This window comes from Solanum dulcamara, chromosome 9 (genome assembly GCF_947179165.1).
Source record: "Solanum dulcamara chromosome 9, daSolDulc1.2, whole genome shotgun sequence".
NCBI classification, from domain to species: domain Eukaryota; kingdom Viridiplantae; phylum Streptophyta; class Magnoliopsida; order Solanales; family Solanaceae; genus Solanum; species Solanum dulcamara.
Window position 1 is genome coordinate 46778102 of NC_077245.1, and position 22195 is coordinate 46800296.

A 22195-nucleotide genomic window follows, 5' to 3' on the forward strand; every position below is an offset into this window, starting at 1 on the left:
GTACTGAAATGGAAAGATAACATCATCCTTGAAATATGAGGAGTCACCAACTCTCTTCCTAAGCAGATTGATATGTACTAACTGCAGAAATGAAATGGAGCCTCATAATCTATATTATAAAACAATATAGGCTCAGATCCCATATACTTAACATGGGGAATTCACAGAAAATAGAGAGAGTGAGGGAGTAGATAGGGGAGACCCTAACCGACCAAAACTATATGGTCAATACTATCGAATGTACTAAGTAGAGAGAATGTGCATAATATAAAATATGATAATGCAATGACCAAGCTAAACATGACATAACTTCCTCAAAACATTTTTTAAAACATAATACATGGTTAATAATTAGAAGAAAATCATAATCATAACATAACATAAGTGAGAGATATCGTTAATCGACATAATCCATTTGAGCTATAATACGAAGTCTGGTATTTTGCTCTCACACCAAAAAGAGATTGTATTACTTGCCAAGGTAAGGACCATGAAACATGAGCTAATGTGGATCAACTAAGTTTAAGTTGATTTTTCAATCAAGAAATCCTACGAGGGTATGTAGTTATGGGACAAGGGGATTGGTTCTAAACAACTCCACGTCTACTAACGGTGAGCCTTCATCCCAAAGTCCATTCGATGCTAGGTAAACTCTCAACTAAATATCATACATAAACATATCATAGTCTTTGAAATGGTAAAAATCTAGTAATATCAAATTCATCATAAAATACTTAAATCATAATAATAACTCATTTTAACATGATTTATAACATAATCAAATCATAAGAGAAACTTAACAGAAAGCATCTAGATCATGATAAGCTTTTCATAGAAAATTACACTTCAATTGAAAGTGGCTAAATCTTGGAATCCTTCATGATGAGAATACTTCAATCTGAAGCAACCTTTTTTCCATAAAAATCATATTGAAAATTCATTCAAAAGCATCCTTAAATCATAGTTTCTTTAATTCATGATGCATGCTTAAAGTCTCAAACCTTGATGTCAAAATCAATATATTCATATAATATGGGTTCATATAGAAATCCTTGAAAACATGTTATTAAGATCAAACCACTCACAATAAGATCAGTACGAATAAATAAAATAATAATTAATTGAACTCAGAGCATAATCATATAAACCCTAGATTCTTAGATGAAATCATAAAGAGAATTTAAAGGTTCTTTGGGACTCCATGGATGAAAAGGGATCCATGGATGAAATTCCACATACCTTGATGATTCCTAGATTTGGAATATTAGACTTGAAGCATGAAGAACCCTAATTCACCTTGAGAGATTTGTTGAAGAAGAAGACTTGAGCTCTTTTGGGATTTTGAGTGAATGAGAGGGAATGGGAATAATTTGAAGGGTAAAGTTAGTTATAGGACTTAGGAATAGGCTTAAAATGAAAGAGATTAGGGATTAAAAGAATTTAAAATGACTGAATTAACCCTAAAAAAATTAATAGTAGGACGGACCTATGGTACAACCACGACCTATGGTCTGTACAAGCTCCTACGGACTATACTAGTCAACCGTAGAAAGAAAGGGAAAATCCAACTCTCTTAAGTCTATGGCCACTCTCTACGGGATGTAATGTCTTCTACGATCCGAACACCCTCTCGTCCTATCAAATCCATAAACTCATCTCTCTAATTCTCTTCTACGAAACCATCTACAATTTGTATCTCCTTCCATGACTCGTACACACCTTTGTAGAACCAAAGCACAAAAATCACAGTCTCTGAATCTCAACCCATGAGCCTTGTCTACGACGCATAGACCCATCCACGATCCAACCTATTGGCTCGTACAAAAACATATAAGGCTTAAAAATATTTCCAACTTTTAGGAAATCATCTACGACTACCACTTACGGTCCATAGATCTTTGTACGGTCCGTAGATGGGTCCAAATAAACCTGCACCCGCATAATTCTTTCCAACTTTCAAGGTGTTACAATATCTCCCTCTTGGGAACATTTATCCTTAAATAGAACTCAAGCTAGCATGAATAGAGTAGGAAAAGATCGAACAGCCCAACATAAATGCCCATCACACCAAAATCTACAAAACCAAGGAGTAATCGACCCTAAGCTAAATTATTTTAAAAACTAATTCATGAAAATGCATGCATATGGAAACATGAGCATAGTTGTAATGTATGAATCCGAAAGAGTAAACATGAGGATTTAATACCTCAAGCTAAAACTGAAGCAGAGGGAAAAAGATGGGGATATCAAGATATCATATTGGCTTTGGCCTCCCAAATAGCACCCTTAACTAACTGATTTCTCCAAAGAACTTTCACTAAAGTAACTTTCTTATTTCTCAGCTTCCAAACTTGATGATCAATAATCTCAACTGGAACTTCTTCATAAGAGAAACTTTTCTTCACACCAACACTCTCCAATGACACAATCAAAGTAGGATCACAAATGCACTTTTTCAACAAGGAAATATGGACCATCAGATGCACCGATGCCAATTCTAAAGGCAAATCCAACTCATGGGCCACCTTGCTAAAATGCCTCAAAATCTGATATGGCTTACATAGTGGGGACTTAGCTTCCCTTTCTTAACAAATCGCATCGAACCCTTCATAGGTTAGATTTTTAAATAAACCCAATAATCAACTTCAAATTCAAGCTTTCCACTTCTCATATCGGCATAGGATGTCTACCTACTCTAGGCAGCTCTCAACGTCTCTCTAATAAGTCAAACTTTCTCCATGGACTCATGAGCCAACTCAGGCTCTATTAAACCAATCTTCCTAACTTCAAACCAACCACTAGGATACCACAACTTCTACCATAGAGAGCCTCAAATGGATCCATCTGAATATTCGAGTGATAACTATTATTATAGACAAACTCAATCAAAGGAAAATAAGCATCCCAATTACCCTTGAAGTAAATCACATAGGGTCTTAACATATTGTAAGACCCCAGAATTTGAAAAGATGAAAAACGAGGAACAAAAGTTGAAATTCTAGAAAAATGCAGCTTTTAATGCCAAGTGATAACCACAGAGGCCATCAGGGGTCTTATTCAACACCACGGCTCATGGTGTGCCACTATAGTGGTGATTCAGACACTTAAAACCTTCAGGGAAGCATTCACGATAGGAACTACGGGTCGTGGTTAGCACCACGAGCCATGGTTCCCTTTCTGGTGACCCCTCCCCTGACATTTTTAGAAATCATTCTAAGTTAGGGACCATGCCTCACTACCATGGGTCGTATTCCCTGCATAGAATTTGGTGGGTTTTATGGTAGAAACCTCCCTAGAGACCCAAAGACCTTAGTCCAAGTCTATAAGTATGGATGACCACCATGGGTCGTGTTTCCTTTCATGGACCATGGTGGGTCCCGTGGTGGGCAAGGCCCCTTTTTAGAAATAAAGTCCAACTTTATGATGGGGACCACGGTCCGTATTGGCCTTCACGAGCTGTGGTGATGGTCCATTTTGGTCCAAATTCAATTCCAAATTCAAATTTAATTTTTGGGACTAGATTCCTACCTATTAACTACCCTAAAGTCTTCTAACCCTCCTATTCTCTCCATAATTCCTAAATCACAAAAACTTTTCTCTCAAGTTTTCTCTCTAAGGTCTTCTTCTCTCTTAAGAAAATCAAGGTATTTTCTTCAAGGTCAAGCCTCCATTATTTTCAATTTAGGGCTCATTAAGGTCAAGATATGTGGGACTTCATCCATGGGCTCCTTTCACCCATGGAATCCCAAAGATTTCTTCTCAATTCTCTTATGATTTCTTTAATAAAAAGCCCTAATTTCATGATTTACATTAGGTCTTCTCAATGATGATATATTTTAATGTTATTAGTCTAATTATGCATAATTCACATCATATTGCATGATTTCACGTTGAATTGGAATGACCCATGCTATATACTAGTTTCAAGTATGATTTATGAGATATGATCATGATTTTCAAGTTATATTATATGAAAGCTTTATGAATGAATTTAAAGATGTTTCATGCAAAAAGTTAATGATAGGGCAAGTTATTTCCCTAAAAGATGTTTATGATCAAATATATGTAATGATGGAAGGTCTACACCCACATTGCATGAGTTATAAGATAGATGAGCTAACTATGTTTTCTATGGTGATGCTAGATGAGCTATTCTTATGATGTTTTATAAAGATGAGTTGATATTTATTATTATCTTTTCTTGTGATGTTTATGATAAAGTTTCATGAGTTCTGTTGGGATAATGACTAAGCACTGAGAGGACTTTTAGGTGGGGTTCGATCCGGTAACGTAGTTAGTTACCCAAGGGAATCCTAGTAGAAACCTTTCATCCAAAACTACGTTGCGAACATCGGTTTACATATGCAGATATGGCAAGGCTTGTGGATCCACATAGCAAAGTTAAAAGAGTTACTTAATGGACTATGCCCTAGCAAGGTAGCCTCTCATTTCTTGATGCAGGAGTCATCGAATTCCATGTATTAGCTTGCATGGTCTTATCATCGGTTAAAGGTTATATCTTACACAGTTTCAGTTGAGTTATGAGTTCTTATGATGAGTATGATTTTATTTTGAGACATTGACAAATGAGATAAATGTTTTTATGATTCCATGATTTTATTCATGTTTTAAAGATATTGGTCTTACATCTATGATTCATATTGATTATGCCATATGTTTATTGTTCATGCATCTTCTCACATACTTAGTGCATTCCATGTACTAACACATACTTTTTGCCTATATTATATGATAATGCAGGGACCAATGATCACGTTCATCCTCCTCCCACTTGTGGCTAGAGTTTGCTATTAGCTTCTTATTGGTGAGTCCTCACATTTTGAGGACATGACATTTATTTCACATTTGACAGTTGTACTTCATTACTCTTATGTTATCTATTGGGTGAGCTGGGAGATTGTCTCATGCACCCATAGTATTAGAGGCATGTTAGATAGTAAAGAGTCTATGTTGTCGTTTTCTCATTTTGAGACTTATGTTCTATTTAAGAGTTTGCTTCTATATCTTGATTTAGTTTTATTTCTTAAGTACCTTATGTATGCTCATGAATGTTATGCTAAGAGGCTTGGTTGGGGTCCTTCGGAACTCTAATCATCGAGTTACGACTTGGTTCTAGGTCGGGTCGTGACACATATCTTCTAAAGTATAATAGTCTGCTCGGCTTAACCATTGGTGTGAGGGTGACAAGCTATACTAAGATTAATTGAGTAGAAAGACCCTTCTAAAATGCTCTCTAAAACTGAGAAGTAAACTGATTACCCTTATCTAAAATGATAGATAATGGAAAATCATGCAACTTAACCAACTCCCAAATGCAAAGTCCAGCATAATCGTCTGTTGAATAAAAAGTCTGAATGGAAAGAAAATGCGCCAACATAGTCATTAGGTCTACGACAACCCAAATTGAATCATGTTGACGACGGGTATGAGGTAAACCCATAATGAATTTCATATTCAAATCTTCCTACTTCCAAGTAGGAATACTAATATCTTGAGCCAAACCTTCCAATTTTTTATGCTCAACTTTCAATTGTTGGCAATTCAGGCACTTAGCCAAAAATTCCGCAATATCCCTCTTCATGTCAATCCACCAATAGACTTCATGTAGATCACAGTACATCGTAGTAAGCCCAGGTGAATAGAATATTAAGAATTGTGAGTTTCTAATAATATTAAATTCCTCAAACCATTAACATCTGGAACATACAATCGACCTTGGTAATGAAGCACACCATCTTCCCCTTGGAAGAAAGCCTACATAGCTTTTTCCAAAACTGTTTTCTTCAATTTAACTAAAGCTAGATCAATATCTTGCTTTGCCTTCACATTTGACAAAAAAGACGATTCTAAGCCATATTTCACAATAACACTGTCATCCTTTGAATCAACAGAACGAACACTCAAACAATCTAGTCAGTGCACATCACAAATCAACTCCTTTTTTCATCCTCAATGTAAATAGCACTATTCATGTACAATCTACTAAGAGCATCGGCAACCACATTCACCATTCTCAAATAGTAAAGAACACTCATATCATAGTCCTTCAACAATTTAAGCTACCTTATTTGGAGAAGATTCAAATACTTTTGCTTAAATACGTATTGCAAAACTCTTATGATCAGTCAACACATCCACATGAACACCACAGAGATAGTGTCTTCATATCTTCAAAGTAAACACCACCACTGCTAACTCTAAATCATGAGTCTAGTAATTTTTGTCATGAACTTTAAGTTTCCGAAGTGTAGGCTATCAACTTACTATTTTGCAACAAAACACAACCAATACCGATTCTTGGGGCATCACAATACACAAAAAAAACATTGGATCCTTCAATAAAGTCAAAACTAGGGTTGAAGTAAGGCGATCCTTCAACTCCTAAAAACTCTTCTCACAAGCTTTGGACCATTGAAATTTCACATTTTCCTGAGTCAAAGTAATCAAAGGAGAAGCAATAGAGAAAATCTTTCCACAAACCATCTATAGTAGTTGTCTAAACTTAAGAAACTCCTAATATTTGCGGGAGAATTAGGTCTAGGCCAGTTCTTAACCCCCTTCCATCTTCTTAGGATCAACTCTAATACCTTCACCAGAAACAAAGTGGCAAAGGAATGCCACCGACCTAAACCAAAACTCTCACTTGCTAAATTTAGCAAATAACTAGTGATCCTTGAGAACTTGCAAGATAATCCTCTAATGATTAGTATGCTCATCCTCACTTCGAGAATAGATCAAGATATCATCGACAAAACACAATGATAAACATATCCAAATATTGATTGAACACCTCATTCATCAAATCCGTAAAAGCTAAAAGAGCATTTGTTACTCCAAAAGACATAACCAAAAATTCAAAGTGATTATATAGAGTCCTAAAGGTCATCTTTAGGATGTCATATTCCCTCATTCTAAGTTGATGATAAACCTATATGTGGTCTATCTTTGAAAAGAAGCTAGCACCTTGAAGTTGATCAGAGAATTCATCAATCTTTGGGATGGGATACTTATTTTTGATATTGACCTTGTTCAACTGTCAATAGTCGATGCACATGCGGAGAGAACGATCTTTCTTCTCAACAAAGAGAGCTGGAGCATCTTGTGGAGAGATATCGATCTAATGAAACCCTTATCCAAAAGGTCCTTTAACTGATTTTTCAACTCCATAAGTTCTGCCGGATCCATTCTATAAGGAGAAATACAGATAGGTTAGGCATCTGGAAGAAGGTCTATGCCAAATTGAAAATAGGAACTGACTCAAGAATAGGGATTTCAGAATTCGTATCTCTAACCCAAACTAGATGATAGATACAACCTTTATAAATCATCTTTCTAGCCTTAAGGAATGAGATGAACTGACCCTTAAGCATTGAATTACTACCCTTCCACTCTATGACTGGTTTATTCATAAAGGGAAACCTAACCACTAGGGTTCTACAGTCAATAGAGGCATAACAACCATGAAGCCAATCCATACCAACAATAACATCGAAATTAGTCATGTCTAACTCTACTAAATCAATCGAGGTGATTTTCTGAAAAACTGATATCGGACCTCTGATGAGAGTAGTCGCTAGTAACTGTCCTTGCCCTCTAAGTCTCTCTATCCCTCTCCTTAAGCTTCTCTTTCTCAATTTATTGAACATGAGTTATCAACCTTGAGATATCTATCTACTTGATCAATGTAGCGGTTCTACATTTTTTGACCACTATTTTTAAGATACAAGAAACAAATGTGCTCATTCGAGCTCTAAAGTCGGTAACCATGGATGGAGCATACTTGGAAATTGAGTGAATTTCAAAGAATATTCCTTCACACTCATATTTGTTTGCTTTAAGCTAATAAACTCTTGAACCTTAGCCTCTCTCATCTCGAGGGAAATGAAACAGTCTAGAAAAATGATCTTTAACTCATCCCAATCCAAAGGACCTGCATCAAATGCCCTCTCTTTCTTCAATTGATAAAAACACACTTGACCAACCTTTTTGAATTGATAAGCGGCCTAATCTGCCTTTTCAGTCGAATTCACACCCACAATGTCCACAACCTTTTGAATTCCTTTAACAAAATCTTATAGATCTTCATCCACCTATAAACTATAGAATTTTGGAGGATTCATCAGAGTAAAGTCTCAAACCCTTGTCTCCATCGTACCCACATTTGGGTTCATGAGAATTATAACCTCACGATTAGCTTGTGCCATCATATCTTGGGCCAATACTCATAAAGCAACCTAAACTTGGTATGAGTGACTTGCTCGGCCAAATGATTAACCGGAGCTTGAGGTGCTTATTGTTCCTTATTTTGATTCACATCCCTTCTCAACGGAGCTCTTCTTGGAGGCATAAAGATGAAATGCATAGAACATGAGTTAGAAGGAATCCTTATAGACTTAAACTCTATTGCAAGACTTAAGAGTAATGAAAGGAGTGAAGTTTCTGAAATGCTTCATAGACTCATATTCAGAGATATAACACAGCTTATACCGATGAACAAAACTTTACTCAATGTGGCTTATCAGACATCTAGGATTATTTAAAAAATCTGATACTCTTAATACCAAGTTTGTCACGACCCAAACTTCCCCCTAGGCATGACATAGTGAATAGGATTCTGAAAGATCCTAAATAAGCCACTTTACATAAGCATAACATGAAGATAATAACTTGTAAGACCCCAAAAGTTGAAACAAAGGAATAAACCTCGAAAAATAGACTGCATCAGTCTCTATGACTCGTAGAAAATATAATGAGTTGTAGAAAAAACTTGTCAAGAAACTTCAGAGACTTGGATTTGCAGGGTTCTCAGACCCCACAGGACGAATTGTTCTTATGAACCATAGAAAAAACATCGACTCATAGAAACAAGTCATAGAGGAAGTTCAGAGACTCAGTTCTCAAGGACTTTCTCAGACCCTGCAGGATGAATCCTCTCTACAACTCGTAGAAGGTCCTACGAGTTGTAAGGACCATTTGTAGGGTCAGTCTGGTAGGATTTTAAAAAGTGGCATTTTAGTCCTTTCTCGTGTGCTATTAATGATGTGTGGTGGTTTTGGGAACTGAATTTACCTTATCTTATGATCCTAATCTATCCTAAATCCCTCATTCTCACACTTAGAGTCAAACTCACAAAACCCTTCCTTCATAAAGTTTCTCTCAAGGTCTTCTCCTTCACTAAGAAATTATAGGGTTTCTCAAGGTCAAGTTCTCCTCTCAGATTTCAAGTGAAAACCACCAAGGTATGTGGGTCTTCAATCATGGGTCTTTTATCCATCTTGCCCAAACCCTTTTTCAATTACCTCACTAAGTTAAGATTATGGAAATTGCATGGGCTTTTACCCTTGATGTCAAATGCTTATATTATGCAATATTCATTATTATTGGATTATATTCGGTGATTAATGACTATTAATTTTATGAAATTTAGTATTCATAATGAATTTCATATACTAATCATGTTAGGGTTTTGAAAGTTATGGTCAGTTGATAGGTTGATTGATTTATGAAGTCAAATTATTTGATTCTAAAATGGTTATGTTTTGTTTAGCTAAATTGCAAGTTTCAATATTATTTTACACAAAACCCACCTAAGATGTCTTATTTTTAATAAATTGTGACTTGAATAAAAAAGGTGTCAAATAAAGATTTATGAATGGTACAAGCATGATTGCAAAGGTTCTTCTAGTGAATGAATTATTTAAGAAATGATTATGAAATGGTGGATTTTACTTGTGAAAGAACAATTCTCACTTGTGTGAATCCAAGAAGGGTTTTAATGAGTTATTATATTGAATGATGTTTTGATGATCTAAAGTTATATAAATGATTATGTTCTTAAGCTATATGAACTATTATGTGGTATTTAACTTAGCACCGAATGAGGCTTGAGGTGGAGTTCGATAAGGGAATCTTAGTACCAATCTCTAATTTCTTGAACTATGTGCCAATATAGGAGCCCTTGTAGGCTAGGCTAGTGGATCCAGAAATAGCCCTAAATGTTAAAAAAATGAATGAAGTTGATGGAATTTTACCTAGAAAGTTATCTCCCCATGCCAACGTAGGGGGTTATATTGGATTCCATATAATAGATTGCATGGTCTTAGATGTCAGCTATAGTCATCTTCCCACAAAATGAATGTTTCAAGGGTTATTCATATTGATCACTTATTCATGCATGTAGTTATGTACTTTATCTTACAATGCTTTAATGTTTTATTAAAATTGCATGCCTACATACTTAGTACATTCAAAGTATTAACACATACTCTTTTGCCTACATGATATCACCATATAAGCACTGATGCTCCTCTCATTCCCTTCAATGTGGCTAGCTCGAACTAGTTAAAGGCTGCTTGTGGTGAGTTCTCATGTTTTGGGAACAACATCCCCTTTTATTCTAGATTATGTTATGCAAAATATTAAGACTTCTATTATACTATTTCTTGATACCTATTTTGAAGGTAAGCTACAAACATGTCTTAGGCTCCACCAAGTCTTTTAGTAGAGGTATGTTTGGATACTAGTGTATGATGAGCTAAGGTTGATGATGATTTTTATTATATGATATTCTCCCTTAGTCCCCATTTCCCCTTTTACTTCCGCCTATTGTTCACTATCATTACCTATGAAAGGCTAATAATTAATAAGAGGCTTTGGTGACGTACCTCTCGGTTTCTCATTTCTCGTGTTATGTCTAGGCCCTAGGATTGGGTTGTGAAAAAACTTGGTATCAGAGCCCCAAGTTTTGAATGGTCCTCAAAGACCAACATATCGCGTTGAATAGGGCCTTGTTCATGGTTGTGAAGCATGCCACAACTATGAATAGGAGACTATGGGACATTTAGGAAAGTTTTCCCTTCTTTCATGATTTGTGTCGTGCCCTAGAGTTGTCCTAAGACTTCCTCTAACTAATGAATCATTTTGTGTTCTCTAAATAATGCCTCCAAGAAGGGTACCTCCACCTAGAGAAAGGATTGATGATGAAGACCAAGTTCCTCCAGTTCTTGAGGCCCTACATCATGAGAAAGGAGTCACGCATGAGGAGTTCAAAAACATCATCCCTTTGTTGGCCCAAGTTGTGGCCAATAAACTAATCAATGCATTGCTCCTCCTCCTCCTCAAGTGCGTACTCCAAATTCTAGGATTTGGGACTTCAAGAGAATGAATCCACCCAAATTCGATGGTTCCAAATTAGATGAGGACCCTATGGAGTTCATTAAGAAATTTTATCGAATTGTGGCTAGCATGGGAGTGACTCCATATGAAAAGGCCGAGCTAGTGTCCTATCAACTCGAATTGGGCACCCATAAAAAAGAGTGCTTAGCCGACTCCAATTCATGCTTCAAGTGTGGTAAGTTGGGCCACAATACTAGAGATTGTAGAGGTAGTGATGGTAGGCCTCAAGGCTAAATTTCTCATGGTCAACAAGCTCAATGAGGTATCCAACACACCAACCTCTTTTATGTTTTATATGGGAGACAAGGGGTTGAGGAAGCACCCAATGTTGTTACTGGTAAGTTAAAGGTCTTTGCTTTTGATGTGTATGCATTATTAGATTTGGGTGCCAATTTGTAATGACCTCCAAAGTCATTTTCGTGCTTTTTCATGTTTTTACCATTTTACCCCTTTCGTAGCTTCTTCATAGCTCTTATGTGATGTTGGGATGGGTGGCATGTTCCCTAAGGTGTTTGGTTGAGTTTTGAGATGGTTTGGCCATTTTTGAGGCTTAAAGTCGAAAAGATTTGACCTTAGTCAACATTCAGAGATTTAGGCATTGTATGATAATTTCAATGGTTCAATCAGCTCTGGAAGGTCCATTTTGGTCTAGAAGGAAGGTTGGTTTGGGTTTTGGAGTCTTTGTTTTGAGCTTGTGCGATTTTTCATTTTAACTTTAAAGTTTTGGCCAAGTTTTACTTTGGTCAACATTTTGAGTAAACGTGCTCAGATAAAATTTTTGTCAGCATGATTAGCTTTGGAATGACGAGTTTGGTCTAGCATGACCTTTGGTTCGGTTCCCAAGGTGCTCAAATTTAGTTTTAGGTCTTTGGTGCTTTTTGAATGCTTTATTTGGAAATTGTTGGCTTTCGTCAACATTTCAATGAAACAACCTCCATTTGAAAATCCATCTATTCCATTAAGTATGGAATGTTGTTTCTGGTTAAGTAGCATAGTCCTCTTCATTCACGGGGTCCCAAATGAATTTTAGACCCCATCAAAAAAAATCCCATTTCTCCAAAGTTCAGCACCGGCTGAACTATTGGTGCAGGGAATATTGTTCTTCATGTTAGCAAGCCAGGGGATGCTACCGTGAAGGACTGACTCTTTAGTCATCGCAATCGCGGAGATGAGTATCGCGATTGCAAAGGTCATTTTTATTGGGCCTCGCAATCATGGACCTGGGTCCCATGATCGCTAAGAGTAAATTCATTGGCATCAGTGAATTAAAATGCCCATTTTCAGCGGTCTAAGTCCCATTTCGGTCTTAGAAAAAGAGTGATTTGAAGAGAAATTCTTGACCATTTTTGATCTTTTTTGCTCTGGTGTGTTGAAAATTCATGAGGTTATTGATTTGATTACATGACTTGTTGGATTTACTTGATTATTGGATGAGTTCACAATAAGGGTATAAGGATCAATGACGGTCATAGCGTATGAGTCTCGATTCCATGAGCTATTCAGACATGCTACCATAATTATGTCGATAAAGGAGGAGCGAGTGCACCGATTTGTTAAAGGGTTTTCTATTCCCTTGAGGTTGGATACAAAGTAGATGGTTGCATCGGTTGTTCATTCTTACAGATGGTAGACCATGCCCATACAATTGAGGCTATACGTCATGAGTCCTACGGAGGCAGCGATAAGAGGCCTCACTGCCAGGGCAGTTTCAGTGGGCTCTAGTCACACGGCAGGGTTCTTTTAGCAGAGGTCATCCACAACAATATCCCCCTATTAGACCAGTTCAGGAAGCCTTATATCTTACTAGCGGTGGATCGGCAGGTGCTGGCGGTCAGAGCAGCCAAACTTTGGGTAATTCTTCTCCGGGTCAGACTTTTGGGTATTTAGGCTATGGTGGCCATTTAGGTTCAGCTGGGACATCACAGGGAGGTTCATTCAAAGAGTCGTTCTATGAGTGTGGTGTAATAGGCCACTTTTCTAGGAAGTGTCCTACTATTATCCATCATAGATGCCAGAGTTAGTAGGGTCCATAGGGTCAGCAGGTTCAGGCCATAGGGCCCCAGTTCAACCGCCTACAGAGAGTGTGCATGGTGGCAAAGGTGATTCTCAAGGTACTAGGGGTGGTCCCAAGCATGTCGAACAGGTGGTAAAGGTGGACGTAGTCACATGTATGTTTTTTCAAGTAAGCCGGAGGCAGAGATATCGGATGTCGTCATCACAGGTATGATCTCCGTCTCTTAATAGCCTTCTTATGCTTTATTTGATCCAGCGTGTACTTAATCATATTTGTATGCTTTTTATGCTACTATATTAGATGTTTTATGTGAGCCATTGCATGTGCCTATGTGTGTAGCTACCCTCGTAGGTGATTCTTTAGTACTGAATCGAGTGTATCGATCATGTGTGGTGACTAGCTTGGGGTATGATTGTTATACCCCACACTTTTAAACTCAGAATGTCTCTTAAGTTCCTTAGACATTATCATGTGAGCCAGATATGCTACGACACTATCAAACGACTCTAAGGAGGGGAGAATGTGATACCCCATAGTACAGAAGGTTGGAAATAGAGTCATAAGAATACGGAAGGAATTGGAGGGCAGGTGATGAGTCGTAGGACTCGATTTACCCACGTAAGCTACTAACTTGGAAGTCCTACATACCAACGCTACTTGAGTACGTACCAAGCATACGTAGCACGGATTACATAGGCTATTAAATTAAGACGAGATTATGAACCCACGAGGAGGTGGAGAAGATGACAAGTGGCAACCAATGAAGGTGTGACATGTGGAAACACCTCAATCAAGTAGGTGACCCACCTTCTTGGGGTCAAGTAGGTGACCACTTGCTTGGGGGAGGTGGTCCCCACTGCCATATGGCAGCCCCACCTTGCTTGCATGGACACGGTGGCCCAATAAGGACTGGACACTGGACACGTTTACCCCTTAGGGGCTGACATGTGTCACCTCTTGGGACCACATATATGTATGTATATGTAACATATACTTCAGTTCCTACACATAAATCTACAGGAAAACAAAGAAAACAAACCCTAAGTCTAGGGAGAAATTAGCAATGGCTTGGAGGAAAAAAATAGGTAAGTCCCGATTTTGATACATGAATTAATTATTTAGGGTATACTATGATGATATAGCGATGTTTGAAAATGTAAAAATCCATTTTGGGGCAGCAAGAACAAGCTACAAACAATCCGCTACTTTCAGCACGTTAAAAAGGTTTCCGAGGCGTAATGTTGGCCAATTTAGGGTAAGGTAAGGCTTCCCCTTTAAATTTGAACTTTATGGGGTCGTTATGAAGTTTATTATACACCTTTTATACTTCTGGAAGTGTAAGAAAGTCATGGAAATGCTTGACTTTCGAAATAAACTAAATTGGAATCGTTATAGTTAAATTGTAGTCGAAATGTGGCATTGTGCGTGTGGGGGCTGCTTCTGGTCATGTGGTGGTGTGTTTCAGGCCTAACATTGTTCTAAAGGATGTGGGGGAGCTTCTGGTTGCATCCACATGACCCCCACCACCACCACCACCACCACCCGCTTCGTATGGTTAAAGGTTTTGCAAAACGGAAACTAGAAACCTTATTTTGGTATCGTAGTTTCGAGCGAGTCATTTGGAGTTTATGTTGTATATTGTTGATGTGAATTTCTTAAACATATGCTGAAGGTTATTGTTGTTAGTTGTCTGTAGATATTAGGAGTGAAATTGGGAATTCGGATAGGGCACATTATAGAGGAGGTGCTACCCGATTTTCATTAACGCCTTAGCTAATTAAGGAACTAATTGAGAAGGCGAACGAGGGGTTGAGTTCTATGAATACTCATGTGTAGCCTAAGGTTCTAGAAAGACAAGGCTTGTTAATACTTGTGTTGCTTTTATGTTATTTAGGTTAAAAGAACGACGAGACGAACGAGATAAGAAGAAACCCGAAACAGGTATGTGAAGCTTTCTCTTGGCATGTTTTTGACATAAGTATGTAAAGCCTATCCTTCCTTTATTTTGGGCATATCTTAGATTTATGTGACCAATGATATGTGTATGAATCTTGGGGTAACTATATTCATGATCTCTGAACATGATTCATGATTCATAATTCGTATTCACTTCTGAATGTTAAGACTCTTAAAATAGTTAAGCCCCTATTCCTCGAGTCTTCTCTGTGATTGTATAGTGATTGATTAGACAGAGCCCTTCTTTTTCCTAAAGACTCTAAGATAACTAATGCTCAGACTTCTATAAGATATTTCACACTGGTATATGTCTAAGATTTTCAAAACTCCTTTTTACTTAGTCCTTAGTGACAGTTAGAGGATATACGCCAGATACTTCCTACTCTGATCTCCAAGTGATGGTTTGCTTGAGGACTTCATTGAGTCTCAAATAACGATTTAAACTGTGTTTTGTTTCTCACTACTCTACTCGTGTATACTGTAACACTTTTTCTCCGAGTCCTGGGCTGATTATCGGATTCGTGTATAATTCTACTACATTGTCCATTGCACCCTCACTAGAGGGTCGGGTACGTATGTATATATGTGATGATGTGATGATGTGTTGTAATAAGGAGGTGATGGTCCTATAAATATGATTCACCGGATCCCTGATGGGGCCGGCTATATTGAAAATTTGAGCATGCATATTTTTATAAATCACAGAGTACAGGTACAGATTCCTTATATGACATTTTATCCCCTACTTCTCTATTTCAGATATGCCCCCAGTCGTATTGTGTTATGTTTAACATACTCAGTACATATGTCATACTGACCTCTTTTCTCGAGGAGCTGCATTTTATGCCCACAGGTACATGTACAGGTTTTGGGAGTCCGTTAGCTTAGGATTCCGCTCAGCTCAGCTGGAAGAGGCTCCGATGTATCGGAGCCTAGTTTTTAGCACTGGTCGTTGATGTATAGTATTGTTTTGTTATTCAGTGGTATGGCGGGGGACCTGTCCCGGCATATGTTGTCATTAATATTGTTAGAGGTCTGCAGACATATATGTGTGGGTTGTATGTGTCAATTTGGTTCAGCTTGGTCTACATGATGTATAATATATGTTATTATGTTATGGAAGCCTTGTCGGCTTGCGTGCCCTTTCATGCTATGATGCACATGAAAGAGGCTATAGATATACGAAAATGTTATCGCCCAATAGGGCTCTGATGCATGGAGTTGTGTTATTTGTAGTTCGGTTTGACTAGACTTGATTTATATGCATTGCATGTTTATAATTCAACGTGACCACAACTGATAGATATGTATACAGGGGGTCCAGGTCGGACCCCAGTCGCGGCCTATGGGGTTGGGTCGTGACAGAAGTAGTATCAGAGCAGTTCGTCCTTAGATTATCTACAGACCGTGCCTAGTAGAGTCTTGTGTATCGATGTGTTGTGCGCCACATCTATAAACATGAGGCTATAGGACATTTCGGATGTTACTTTTCTTCCACATCTAAGATCTTTCTATAGACCCGAGTCATAGGACAATTTCTTATACTAACCTTGGCTTTTAGCAAAAGGACGACATCAACAGAAGAAAGTAATTACCGACATGGGAAGTTACGAAGCACGCAAGTAAGGAAAGGGACGGGAGATATCTGTTGGGTAAGGTATTGACGTATGATTGAAATGTAAAGGCAAAACCTGAAAGGAAAGTAGACAGGGAAGGGCAACAAATGCAGCTCAAAGTTGGACATACGGGGTAAGTCCATTATTTTCATACTATTATTGATATTGAAAGCCCTGTGTGGCTGTGATATGAGATGATATTGGAAGCCCTGTGTGGCCGTGATATGATATGAATATATATATGTGTTGGCCCCGTGAGGCATTGTTGGTATTTTCTGCATGCAGGTTTGGGATAAGTAAGAAGTATAGAGGAAACTCTGCCGAAATTTTCCAAGAATAAGAAAAGGGAATGAAACATAGATTCGTAAGATGTCTTGGAAATTGATACCAAGTACCCCTATTATATTTAACTAAAGCTTTAAGATGTACCCTTTATGTAGTCGATAAGGGGTACCATTTTTACTTGGAGAATGTTATTTTGGAGAAGCAAAAGCCTATTCGAGCACTAAAGTTCAGACTGCGGTTTCTCCAGCCGTATTTGTGCCGTAGGAAAAACAGGGGGCTCAGGTTGAGGGATAAGAAGTCCCGCGATTGAGTTTCAGTCTTTTTGAAAAAGTACCAAGCCCCAACTGCTAGTTGTAAACTAGATAAGTTGTTCATAACTCGAGGATAAATTCAGAAGGAGACCAAGTAGGTCAAGTATTAAAAGAAGTATTGTGATGTTTAAGAGGTTCTAGTTTCTTCCAACAACGGTTGGAAAAGGGGTTACGGTAATAGTTTATAGTTCTCCACCGACTAATTGGGGAAAGAACTTCTAATAGAAGCACCTCAAAGAGATGTCAGGAACTGAATATAAGTACGAACTAAAAGGGGGATATGTAAGTATGAATTGAATGGTGTGATACAATTATACAGGGATAAAGTAGGACCACTAGTAAGGCACACTTAGTATACGTTGACTAAGTTAGAAGACTGTGTTGGGGACACAGTAAGGGCAAGGGGCATAAGTTATAAAGGAATGACGCGTGTACACAATGTCGCCCCAAAAATAATGGAACCCTTACAAGCAAAGACGGTGGACTTAGGGAATAAATGGTGCAACTTACATTCACCCCAAGAAACAAAGGATATAGGTTGGGATAGAGCTACTACTTCAAGAAAACCTTGAACAGTTGTCATCGGAATACTAGCACCGCCTAATTGAAATTAGAACGACTACAAGTACTAATTAAATTTTGATGAAGATAAGTAGAATGTGGCCTTGGGCAAGTTGTTCCATGAGTCCCATTACTCAAGTATAGATTAATAGATGAGGTGTCGCACTATGTATGAAAAGGTTCTTGATGCTTCGTGATTTAGCCAAGGTTTTGTGCGTGGATAACCAGGTTATAAAATATACAGAAAGATGGGGATATGATACAGTACCATTTAAATTGGGGAAGGAGATAAGGATATAAGTACCCTCTAAAGGGGGGAAGTCAATGAAAGAGTGGCAAGGGTGAGGTGAAGGCAATTTATAGGATAATATGTTTGAGAGGGATGTTTAAGTTTCAATAAGAACCCGGACTGAACTAACTCAGGAAGGTCTAGAAGTCACCGATAATGGAATGGAAGTCGGAATGCAATGTAAGGCAGTGTTAAGAAGATTTAAACAAGACCTTGAATGACATAACACTAGAAGGTGGGTGCGTATAAAAATAAAAAGGCATAACAATGAAAGGATATCGAATAACTTAAGGGACACTACGAAGGATAATGACATCATGCTATTCCAAAAGCCAAAATGTTGGCTATAGAGTTGGTCACAAATGATGTTGCGATAGATAAATAACCAAGGAAAATGGAACAAGAAACCTCCTATGATAGGGGATGAGAAGAGCAAAGAGTAAATAAGGGAAAAGAAAGAAGTATAACAAGATGGGACAAGCAAGTTTCAATGTGAATAAGATGTGTATAGTAGAATAAACCAGGAGACGGAAAGACTACGTCTACCTCCTACAAGTTGTGTCCGAAGGGTTGTACGACCTACGAATATGTATATATAGATATCAAGCTAAGTGAGGAAGTACGGGGAAAAAATGAATAGGGATCCAATAATGACAATACCGTTATGATATTTTGGATACCCTACTGAGAGATACGGGGATAGGTTAAGCCGAACTATAGGGATGGAATTAATACTACGGACAAAGTAAGACATGACCACGGTTGGACCAAAGATCTACCCCGACATCGATGGTAGAATAAGGGAGGAAACAGCAGGGTAACACATGAGACCTAGCAAACGACACTAGGATATTTCTCAGGTTAAGTTGAGCACCTTCTCACATTCTCGTAAAGGTAAAGAAAGACACAAGATAACAAATCTAAAGTATTACCAGTTGGGGTAAGAAAAGTGTAAAATGGATTAAGTAAGAAGGGAAGAACTAGCTGATTACTACAAGATGGCAAGCTCATATGCCAAACTTCTTCGCGATTATGCCAGCTAATGACAGATAGAACTCAAAGCGGCTATAAAGGTCACTATATGAATGAACTTTAGCGCTACTCAGTAGCCAACCCTAATGAATGGGTGTGTACAAAAGGGGTGAATACAGTAGGGGACTAGGGACGTGGTCATAGTGGAACTAAAGATCTACCCCTATATTGGTTGTAAGATAACAGAGGAAAGGGAAAGGCAAAATATGAGGACTAGCGAGACCACGCTAAGGTAAATCTTGGGCTAAGTTGAGTGCCCCATACATTATTTCAAGGATTATAATGAAACACGACACGAAGACTTCCCAGGGAGGTCACCCATCCCAGCATTACTCTCGCCCAGGCATGCTTAACTTCAAAATTCTGATAGAATTTCGTGCATTAGTGCTGGTATGATCGCGCGAGATGGAAGGATTTGAACTAGCGATGGAGAAATGACATGGGATTATGTACCTAGGGTACTATAAGTTACGTTGAGGGGATTGTAAAAAAGGCTTAAGGAAAACCAGCAGGATTAGCTAATTACTAACTGATGGCGCACTTGAATGCCATAGGTCTTCAACATAGTACCGGTTAATGATAGCAAACTACAGAATGGCTATATGGGCCAATGGGTGAGGGAATTTCGACACCACTTGGCAGCCAACTCTAAGGATTGAATAGCAAAACCCAAAAGATAGAGTGTTAGTTAAAATTCTAAAAAGAGTCGAGAGGGACTATACGAGGCTAAGGATTCCCAAATGATCAACGTCATTACGCACCTATTTTATACTCTTCGAGAGTAGGGTGCTATATGGGTTATTGTGAGTAGGCTAATGAATCAGCCTATTTGTTTTCAATCAAGACCACCTATGCAGCTGGAACTAGGTAAAGTTATAGGACAAGGTGGTAGTAAGGTTCTGTGAGGTTTCCCCAACTAATATCTAAGATAGAGGGACTTCAATTATGATTAACGTCTGGAGATCAGTCCAAGAAGAGATCGAAAACACAGGTGGGTCTTAGTACCCCAGTTTTCCCTCGAGCTGCTAGACAGACTGAGCGCACTATTAGACACTAGAAAATATGTCGTGAGCCGGGTGTTAACTTCGAAGGTAGCTGGGATGATTATCCATCACCTATCGAGTTGCCTACATAATGACTACCACTATGGTATCCCAATGACCCCGTACAATATTGGTGGGGCAAGACGTGTAAGTCCTCTATTAGTTGAATCAAGGTTGGAAAGATTAAACCAGTTGACCTAAACATGATTAAGCAAGCTATTGACTAGTAGCCTAGAGTCGACAGAAGTGACATATAAATAATCGACATCAATGTGCAGAGTTCAAACTGACGATTAGGTATTCATAACGGGATCACCCAGGAAGGGAGTAACAAGATTTGGCCAGAAAAGGAAACTTAACCCAAAATACATTGGATCTTATCGAGTTGCTGATAAGATGGACAAAGTTGCCCGTCAGTTAGACCTACTGCTTGATTATGAAATTATACGCCCGGTATGTCCATATGGGTACTTCATAATGTACTGGTGATCCACCCAGAGTGTGTCCCATAGATGATGTCCATGAAATGGAATCCTACGAGGAACAACCTATAACCGTCTTAGAACGGCAAATTAAAAGGTTCAAAACTAGGACGTGACTCCCGTCAAGGTATTATGGCAAAATAAAAACCAAAAAGAAGGTGCCTTGAGAAGTCAAAAAGGAGATAGAAAGAAGATATCCAGACTTGTTCCCTATATACAAAGGTAGTCTAAACCCCTAAATGGATTGAGAGATGAATATTATATAGAACCCTTGAGATCCTTGTGAAAACCTATGAGGTAAGTTAACATTCGGGGACGAATGTTCTAAAGGGGGGAAGGATGTTACACCCCACACTTTTAAACTCAGAATGTCTCTTAAGTTCCTTAGACATTATCATATGAGTCGTATACGCCATGACACTATCAAATGACTCTAAGGAGGGGAGAATGTGATACCCCATAGTAGAGAAGGTTGGAAATAGAGTTATAAGAATACGGAAGGAATTGGAGGCCAGGTGATGAGTCGTAGGACTCGATTTACTCACGTAAGCTACTAACTTGAGTCCTACATACCCAAGCTACTTGAGTACGTACCATTCTTACGTACCACGGATTACATAGGCTCTTAAAATAAGATGAGATTACGAACCCACGAGGAGGAAGAGAAGATAAAACATGGCAGCCAATAAAGGCGTGACACATGGCAACACCTCAAGCAAGCAGGTGAACCACCTTCTTGGGGTCAAGTAGGTGACCCATCTGCTTGGGGGAGGTGGGCCCCACTGCCATGTGGCATCCCCACCTTGCTTGCATGGACACGGTGGCCCAATAAGGGCTGGACAAGTGTACCCCTAAGGGGATGACATGTGTCACCTCTTAGGACCACATATATGTATGTATATGTAACATATACTTCATTTCCTACAATTAAATCTACAGCAAAACAAAGAAAACAAACCCTAAGTCTAAGGAGAAACTAGCATGGCTTGGAGGAAAAAAATAGGTAAGTCCCAATTTCATTCCATGAATTAATTATTTAGGGTACCCTATGATGATATAGCGATGTTTGAAAATCTAAAAATCCATTTTGGGGCAGCAAGGATGAGCTACAAATAGTCCGCTACTTTCAGCACGTTAAAAAGGTTTCCGAGGTGCAATTTCGGCCAATTTAGGGTAAGGTAAGGCTTCCCCTTTAAATTTGAACTTTATGGGGTCATTATGAAGTTTATTATACACCTTCTATACTGCTGGAAGTGTAAGAAAGTCGCGGAAATGCTCGACTTTCGAAATAAACTAAATTGAAATCGTTATAGTTAAATTATAGTCGAAATGAGGCATTGTGCGTGTGGGGGCTGCTTCTGGTCATGTGGTGGTGCGTCGCAGGGACTAAAAGTGTTCTAAAGGAGGTGG

General features: G+C 38.5%; 1 pseudogene; it reads right to left on the reverse strand.

The window, feature by feature from the left end:
• Window positions 1-19544: 19544 nt before the first annotated feature.
• Window positions 19545-19664, reverse strand: LOC129904802 (5S ribosomal RNA; annotated as a pseudogene).
• Window positions 19665-22195: the final 2531 nt, after the last annotated feature.